Source organism: Triticum urartu, chromosome 3, assembly GCF_003073215.2.
Source record: "Triticum urartu cultivar G1812 chromosome 3, Tu2.1, whole genome shotgun sequence".
In the NCBI taxonomy this organism is placed as follows: domain Eukaryota; kingdom Viridiplantae; phylum Streptophyta; class Magnoliopsida; order Poales; family Poaceae; genus Triticum; species Triticum urartu.
The window spans coordinates 79,253,408-79,263,702 of NC_053024.1; positions in this window are offsets into that span (position 1 = coordinate 79,253,408).

Consider the following 10,295-nt stretch of genomic DNA (forward strand, 5'->3'; position numbering starts at 1 on the left):
GGCGCCCCAGCCCACTTTGGGCTGGATCCCTTCCCACTTCAGCCCATGGGGCCCTCCGGGATAGGTGGCCCCACCCGGTGGACCCCCGGGACCCTTCCGGTGGTCCCGGTACAATACCGGTGACCCCGAAACTTGTCCCGACGGCCGAAATAGCACTTCCTATATATAATTCTTTACCTCCGGACCATTCCGGAACTCCTCGTGACGTCCGGGATCTCATCCGGGACTCCGAACAACATTCGGGTTACTGCATATACATATACCTACAACCCTAGCGTCACCGAACCTTAAGTGTGTAGACCCTACGGGTTCGGGAGACATGTAGACATGACCGAGATCGCTCTCCGGTCAATAACCAACAGCGGGATCTGGATACCCATGTTGGCTCCCACATGCTCCTCGATGATCTCATCGGATGAACCACGATGTCGAGGATTCAAGCAACCCCGTATACAATTCCCTTCGTCAATCGGTATGTTACTTGCCCGAGATTCGATCGTCGGTATCCCAATACCTCGTTCAATCTCGTTACCGGCAAGTCACTTTACTCGTACCGTAATGCATGATCCCGTGACCAGACACTTGGTCACTTTGAGCTCATAATGATGATGCATTACCGAGTGGGCCCAGTGATACCTCTCCGTCATACGGAGTGACAAATCCCAGTCTTGATCCGTGTCAACCCAACAGACACTTTCGGAGATACCCGTAGTATACCTTTATAGTCACCCAGTTACGTTGTGACATTTGGTACACCCAAAGCACTCCTACGGTATCCGGGAGTTACACGATCTCATGGTCTAAGGAAAAGATACTTGACATTGGAAAACTCTAGCAAATGAACTATACGATCTTGTGCTATGTTTAGGATTGGGTCTTGTCCATCACATCATTCTCCTAATGATGTGATCTCGTTATCAATGACATCCAATGTCCATAGTCAGGAAACCATGACTATCTGTTGATCAACGAGCTAGTCAACTAGAGGCTTACTAGGGACATGTTGGTGTCTATTATTCACACATGTATTACGATTTCCAGATAACACAATTATAGCATGAATAAAGACAATTATCATGAACAAGGAAATATAATAATAATGCTTTTATTATTGCCTCTAGGGCTTATTTCCAACAGTTGGTAGATATGTTTTATACCAATTTTATTTCTAACAAGTAAATTAACCTTCTTCATTGGTCTTTCAACATTACTTATGAGAGTTTTTTCTAGGAACAATTGTATTCGTGCCCCTAGTTGGGTCACGCTCGACTGATTTGCCCCTATTTTTTCAACAATTGCGGTTTTGCCCAGCTCACTTCACTCGCCTTGTGTTTTTGCCCTTCCGGGGCGGTTCCGACCAATCACGATTCGCCACGTGGCGACTGCTCACTGGTCGGAACCGCCCCAGAAGGGCAAAAACACAAGGCGAGTGAAGTGAGCTGGGCAAAACCGTAATTGTTGAAAAAATAGGGGCAAATCAGTCGAGCATGACCCAACTAGGGGCACGAATACAAAAATCCCTTTTTTCTAATAGACATCAACAATAAAGTTTTGACCTGATCTGAAAATAGGTAAATTACTTGCTAGGCATACCTCTTCAAATATGTTGGGAGAGCATGATGGTGGTGTGACTTGAACAATATCTTGCTCCGTCTTTGGATGGCTCCCCAGCACCTTGTCATCATGTTTTTCTTTATTCCATGCATCATTACTTTGAAGATCCTTGTCAGCCGAACTTTGTTCGGCTACTTGCTCTTGTCCTTGAGGCTTGTCAATTTTTATGGCACGGAACTCATAGGGCAGGAAGTAGGTCCATTAACTTCAGAAAAATCAAGCACGATCATTTTGCTATGCTTGCGGTGCCCTTTCTCAATAATCCTTGCCTCTCTAGATTTGATGGACTCGGAATATATACTACTTGATTCAGCTTTTTCAACCTAAGCACTTTCATGTTCCGAATCATCCTTCTTTTTATTGATCCTACAAATTGGCAAGGCTTGTTTTCTTTGAGAAAATTCCCTATTAATTCTCTCCTAGAGAAGTACTTGCACCCTATCGCGCAAAGCTTTAACTCCCTCTCAATTTCAGCCCACTCTAGATCAGTTTGCCCCCCAATGCTTTTAGGATCTTCGGCAATGACTTGTTAGTGTTGCCGAAAGTTTGCAATTATGGAGGGGGTGTATGATATGTTGCGATACAAGGTGGATGTGTATGCACTGCTGTATAACCATATGTTCTTTCGCCAATTCTATCAATTGATGAAGTTTCATCTTCTTACAAAACTCTAGCCTTTATTGCATCATAATCAGGAAACAACCCATTTTCATATTGTTTAAGGCAAAGAGCACTAATTCTCTTGTTTTGTGCCAAGATCTTTTTTAACGCAGCCACAACCGCTTCTGGAAGGGATTGCTCCATAATACTTTCAGATTATTTTGGCAACGATTCATGAGTGTTGCCGAAATTCTTGAATTGCGAAGAGCATGCATTATATGCTACAGTATTAGATGATGGCACGTGTGTTCATGCAATTTTTTCACTTATTTGGCTATGACCATGAAGGTGTGGGGCCGAATTATGAACATCTACAGTTGCATACGGTGCTGAAAAATTACTAACAAGAGGTGTAGCATATGATGGTTGAGAGTAACTAGACGAATAGCTAGTAGTAGCATGGCCAATTCTCCCATCCATCGGCAAGGTTGGATTCACATATTGCAAATTAGTTGCCGATGAATAAAAGGGTGAAACACTTTCTTGTATGTTATTGGAAATTTTAACATGAGGTATTTAAAATTGATTACCTGAATCCATCATGTTGTTCATCGGCATATGGATTTGCTGGGTTGCTGATGCATATGAGTTGGAATACATACGTTGCATGTTACTAGTATCATAAGAAGTTGAAGCATGTAAATTACTTTGAATCGACCTTTGCACGTAATTAGATGCATGATTGAAAAACTAGGGTGGGCCAATAGAATATACTCATTGAACAATCTAGTAACACCATATGAATTATTTGCATCTACAGTAGGGAATTGGGTATTCATGTTACCTTTGTAGATTGCAAACCCTAAATGATGATCTCTTCGTAGCAAGAACAAGTTGAAGACCGTTCAAAGCTTCGTCCCCAGCGGAGTCGCCAAAAATTGTGTTCGCACATGAACACGCCGCAGTGTACCCTCGACGTCGGGGGTGATGCACCACAGCTCACGTCGAAGGAGACCCAACCGGAAGCGCGGTACGCAGGCAATCCGGCAGACGCTTTTGTAGACCCGAAACCCCACACGCCCAGGAGGGACCCCGTCAGGGCGCGTGGCGGCTATGGGATGCCCTAGGTCGACCTGATCGCCCATAGGGCCTCGAGGTTCGCCGCCTGCAAACGAAGAATGAACGAAGAACAAGAAAAAGAAGAACAAGGGAGAGAGATAAAAGTAAAGGTAAATGTGGTAGATGAATTGATCGATTGTGTGTTGTTCAATCGACCATCACCTCTCAACTGTTTATGAGACGGCTGGACTTCCCGTATAAGAAAAGGACTCCAAATCCCGTCTATATCTTTTCAAAATTAACCAAATTCGGATTTAGGCAAGTTTAAGACATCAGTTCGGTTTTTGACTCTCACATGCCACAAACGATCTCGGATGAAGACGTGCCCAAAAGAAAATTTGACTGTTTCGACTAGGCGAACAACTTTCATGTTGAATGTTTTTTGATTCGAGGCCGTCTTGTGGGCTGAAACGCTCACCCAATATAAACTATTGGTGGCGCTACCTATCAGACACATGTCTGATTAGGCGCGCCACTTTTTGCCTGGTGGTAGGACTGCACTCGAATAGCTCTAACTTTTGCATACGATCTCTAATTGAGATGATTTACATATCAAAATCGATTGTTTCAACAAGACAAAGACAATCCATGCAGAACATTTTGTCATATAAGGTCGTCTTGAGGGCTTAATCGGCCAAACTATACTCTGAATATAAGATCTTAGTACTTTGAGCATAGTTTTGGCCTTCAAGATGAAATTGGATGGCGATGGCCCAAATTTCAAAGATGTTCATGCCGACTATACGAAACTTTTTCATGTAGATCACTTCTTCATTTGAGGCCATCTTAGTTAAGTTCTTGACCATGCCGAAATCTGGTGTCAATACCCGCTGCTGATCCTCTGCATCCCCTCTGATGAGAATCACAGAGGGTTTTCTATAGTGAACACATAGCCCCGACGCTTCATCGAAAGCTTGTAGCACATGCCTGAGAAGTTTAGGTCCTTCAGCGAGGGCCTAAAAAACAGAGCAACATCATCAGTATATATGGACAAGCGTTGCATCGGCGAGATCCCCATGAACAAGCTAATCACTTCTTCCTCCACCGCCTTGGTGACCATCAAAGTTAGAGCATCCATCAGAATCATGAATAACAGAGGGGACATAGTGTCTCCTTGGTGTAGTCCACAAGCATGCACATAAATCCTCCCAGGTATTACATTTACCACTACCTTAGCGCTCACTGGTGACGAGAATCGACACCCAATCAAGCCATTTAGGGTTGAATACTTTGGCGCGTAAAACTTCAAACATGAAGGGCCATGCTAGTGAGTCGAAGGCTCTGGATATGTCAAGCTTCAGGAACATAGTTGGCTCTTTCCTAGCATGAATTTTCTTGGTGACTTGGCACATGGGAATTAAATTGTCACAAAAAATTCTCCTCTAGAAGAATGCAGACTGGTTAGCCGCGGTGATCTCCTTCATTATTTTCCTAACACGGTTAACACGCATCTTAGCAAACAACTTTTCTGGTTATTTTAGTGGTTGTCATGTGACATACAAGTGGATGATGAATGGTGACCGCTTGGCCACCGCTTGGAATAGATTTTCTAACCCAACATGTGTAGATGGGGAATTAGGTAACCGACCAGTGGATTTCATGTACTAGCACAGAAGAAGCCTTGGCCTTTAACTAGTGCCGCACAAGTTATGTGACACAAAAAATGCACATTTAGTGAGAACATGCGCCTGCACGGATAGGCATGTGTGTACAACACATTTTTTCTAAAGTTTTCAAGAGGGGGAGGGGGAGATCCTGACGTGAATATATTTAAAATTTTGCTCATTATTACCAAGTGAAGGGAGGAAGTCATGCCATGGCATGTTCCTTTAGCTCACTTGATTTGAGATAATGCGACCACATGGTTAAATCATCAATAATAGTATAGTTGATAGTAGTAGCAGTGTCAAGGTCTGTTGATTGAAGCACTATACGTTTCGCACATCCGAGATCTTCCATAGTACTATCCACATAATGACGGGGTTGATGGAGGATGGCACCCCCACCAGCGCTGTTGAAGGCTAGATGTTTCCAATGCACATGAACTTTGACCGAATGGAGATGGCACATGAGATATGTCAAGCTATTGGCAGGTGAAGAAAAGTTGTTGTTGGTCTTTGACAACATATACCACAAGATATGTGGAGTTGGGCAGTAAAGGGTATGGAATGCCAACGATAGAGGTCTAGCAAAGCTCATTGATTTAGCTAGAAGAAGGTAGAGGAACCATCACCAATAGTGGACTATGAGATGGCTCTCAGTTATGTAAGTGTCTGTGAATAATATTTTTTTCTAAGGAGTTGTTTTGGTTGTGGCCATTGTGTAGGGGAGAATGTGATAGCAACCGTTCCTTCTAGGGAAAATTGGGACTATGTAAGAATTTTAAAGTGACTTTCATCATTAGGCAAAGAAGTTGTGCTTGGGTGATATGCACAATTCCAAATGCTACATATCACATTTGTCAAGTATGGGGTGGAAGGCCGAAGGGGGGAGTTTGAATGAGGATAGGGGTAGACCTAAGTATGTTTATGACAAGGGTGAGGATGTGATACTGAAAGTGCATCTCGACACTACCCTAGTTGGTTTTTATGCTCTATGGAAAAGTCATTGAGAGGACTAATGTTTTTACTAAGCTTATTTCAGGCATAGTATTTGACCTTATTTATGTATCAGATTTGGCTAGAAGCATATGATGAATGGTGTCCCCTACAAAAAACTTTTCTAGTTATTGCACTCCTCAGGATCCTAGTTCGTACTTTATAGGCATTTTGGTGAATCCAAGATTCACATTGAGTATAGGACACCTGTGCTATGAAGAGGCTCACAAGAAAAGTCTTCAATATGAATTACAAGAACTGGTCCTAAGCCGAAGCCATCTCAAAATCCACTATCTAGCCACATTTGTATGAGTTTCACTCAGCTCGGTACTTTCGAACATTTTCTTCTGGTACCACCGACGTACTTGGGGATATTCATATTTTGATATAAAACCCAAATTCAACTATTTGTAACCACCAATTCTTTCATTTTGAAACCGCACAAACAAAAATTCTTGTAATTCATCAAGTTCGTTAAAAAGTGACAACAAGTGAGAGGGCTATGTTCAAACTTACCTAGGCAGAGACCTAGGTTTAAAGTATAGCCGACACATAGGATGAGCGAGAGCCCAACCTTTTTTAAATTTAAACTATGTGGGATGGGGAAAGTCGTGTCGACCGATATTAGAAGTGGTACGTGGTCTGGGAGACCATGGTTTTGGAAAAACTCAACCACATTCTAGGTTTAGGAATGTGCAATCATTTCTATCAAGTGTTTCATTTTTATTCGACGATTTAAACCATCTATTGAGAAGTGGAAGTTCAATAAGAGCAAGATTATTATGGTGTTATGAAACATGTTGGTGATGACCCACAAGTATAGTGTATCAATCGTAGTCCTTACGATAAGTAAGAGCGTCAAACCCAACGAGGAGCAGAAGGAAATGATAAGTGGTTTTCAACAAGGTATTCTCTACAAGTACTGAAAGTAGCGGTAACAAGTAGTTTGGTAGCAAGATAATTCATAACAAGTAACAAGTGACAATTGTAACAAAGTGTAGCAAGCAGCCCAATCCTTTTCGTAGCGAAGTAGAAACCAGAAGTCTCTCTTATATTAAGAAAATCATTCTCGAGGACACATGGGAATTCTCGTCTAGTCACGTTCATTATGTTTAGTTGATTCGCCTTCAGTACTTTGATAATTTGATATGTGGGTGGACCGGTGCTAGGGTGTTGTTCTTACTTGAACAAGCAACCCTCTTATGATTACCCCCTCTGTCGGGGATATACCCTCTCTCAAGCATCCACAACTACAAAAAGAAGAATTAAGATAAACCTAACCATAGCATGAAACATATGATCCAAATCAGCCCCTTACGGAATAACTCATGAACTAGGATTTAAACTTCTGTCACTCTTGCAACTACTCCCCAATGCCTTCCCCTAGATGCCCAAACATGGTGAAGTGTCATGTAGTTGACGTTCACATGACACCACTAGAGGAAGAACAACATACATATCATCAAAATATTGAAAAAAATACCAAGTCCACATAATTACCTATAACAAGACTTCTCCCATGCCCTCAAGAACAAATGTAACTACTCACAAATCATATTCATGTTAAAGATTAGAGGGGTATTGAATATGCTTAAGGATCTGAACATATCTTCCACCAAATAAGCCAACTATCATCAACTACAAGATGTAATCAACACTACTAGCAACCCACGGGTACCAATATGAGATTTTGAGACAGAAATTGAATACAAGAGATGAACTAGGGTTTGAGAGGAGATGGTGCCGGTGAAGATGTTGATGAAGATTGGCCCTCCCACAATGAGAGGATCATTGGTGATGTCGATGGCTTCGATTTCCATCTCCTAGAGGGAAGTATCCCCGGTGGAATTGCTCCGCCGGGGAGCAAAAATGCTCCTGCCCAGATTCCGCCTTGAGAAGTAGGCGCTTCATGCTGAAATTCTTCTCTTGATTTTTTCTAGGGCAAATGGCATCATATAGGAGAAGGAGGGCCACAGAAGCCAGCTAATGGGCCCACAAGCTCACATGGCGAGCCCAGGGGGCGCCACCTGAGCTTGTGCCTCACTGGTGGCCCCCTCCTGGTGATCCTTCTTCTAGTATTTTTATTAATTCAAAAATAATTCTTCATAAATTTTCAGGTCATTTGGAGATCTGGAGGATATCTATCTCCGCTGTACGTTTTTCAGGTTCAGAATTCCAGCTGCTGGCAATTTCGCTCTTCATGTGAAACATGCAACACTAGAGAGAAACATCATTAGAATTGCCTCATGAAGTGGAATATTAACCCAAAACATTATAAATAACAACAGGAAAACATGATCCAAAATGGATGTATCAACTCCCCCAAGCTTAGACCTCGCTTGCCCTCAAGAGAATGCCGAACTCGATAATCATGACCAAATATTTAGAGAGAGAGAGAGGTGCCGATAAAACAAAATATCGACATGGTAGCATCATGATCATTATTATAACAACAATATATCATCATAAAACTTCTCATGGTCAAGTAACAATTCATCCACAATGCTAAAGTATAAACCATAAACTTTCTTGAGAACTAACTATGTTCCCAGTCATTGAAGAAATTGCAGTTCATCATATTTCCAGGAAGAGCCTATGTAAGAGCTTTTATTTAAAAAGCTTCACATACTCAACTATCATATAGTCTTCTATGATTGCTAACACTCAAGGCATATTTTTGGAACAAATGTTTCAGTCAGACACATAGGAAGATGGGGGTTTATTGTTTTCACCTCCCAACTTATTTCCCTCGAGGATAATGTCAACAACAATAATTCATGATTACCTACATCCAACTGGATATATGTGCCTCGATCTTTCGCCACCACATGATGCTTGCCAAGTGGAGAACAATTAAGGATGGAATAAGGATGAACATTATTGACTCTTGCATAATAAAAACTGAAAAAGTAAAAAGATAGGGCCTTCACGGAGGGAAGCAAAGGTTTTCACGTGCCTTTTCATTTGGATGTGCAAGCTCCTAATGCAAAGGAATGCCACTTTATATTTCCCCTTGTGATAGCAACCTTTATTATGTAGTCCGTCACTTTTATTTATTTACCATCACAAGTTCGTACAAAGCTTATTTTTCTTTACAATAAAAGATCATACATATTTAGGAGCAATTTTATCGCTTTTTGCACCGATGACAACTTACTTGAAGGATCTTATTCAATCCATAGGTAGATATGATGGACTCTCATGGCAATAAACTGGCTTTAACGGTTTTTGGATAAACAAGTAGTATTTCTACTTAGTACAAATTTTGGCTAGCAAAGGATTATGAGCAAGCACCACATGTTAGAGGATCCATAACAATATAACTTGTATGTGAATATAAGCAAACATAACTCATTACGTTGTCTTCCTTGTCCAACATCAACTATTCGGTCAAGCAGAAAATATTTGATGGGGGCTCACAATCATAAAAGATGTCCAAGAAAGTGTACTTATATGTGAAACCTCTCTTCCTTTATTAATCTCTCATGAATTGCATCAATGACCAATGCCATGTTTGTTAATCTTCAAAAAATTATCAATTATACTTCTTTTATGTGAGGTCACTGGTACGCGTCGGTCCTATACAAACGGGTTTTAACCCCTTTTTGTGACGGCATTTGGAACCGTCGCCTAGTGAGTGTGGGCGATAGGGGGGTCCTTCCCACACGACCCAGAAACCGTCAGGGATATGCCCTCCTGGCACACACGCTCGGCAAAATGAGGTCATGTGCGACCGCCGAGCGCTCAAATACGGAAATACGTATAGTAGAGCTAAAAAAAATACAATTATATGGTGAAATTGTTTCTGGTCGCAAGTACATCCCACACAGTCAGTCCCCGCTAAACATTTCTGTTCGTACATACATCCCACATAGTCGCTCCAAGGAAAACATTTCCGTTCACAGGTACATCACACACAATTTTTCCCGTTAAATCATTTGTGTTATTGAATGTATCACACATGGTCCGTAGAAGAAACTGTGTGGCAAAGGCTGTCCATCACACACAGTTTTTATGTGGTAATCATTTGCGCAAGGTGGCCTAATGCAAACAGTTTTCAAGAGAAGTCGTATGTGATTGTTCATTGATCCAACACGGTTTATTCCTATAAACTGTGTGCGTTGCCTGAGGTCATCGCCCACGGTATTTTTTTCAACAACTGTTTACAATAGCAAAACCCAATTAGCAGGCTAATTTTCCATTAGTACGCTATGGCCTATTATTAATAATCCACTTATTAATATAATTGACATTCATATTAAGCACATAATATATTTCATTTCCATATTAAGGAGGCAGAATTTCATAATTGAAATACATCAGAGTACAACATGATATAGCTTCAGCACTCAGCTACCCCATTAC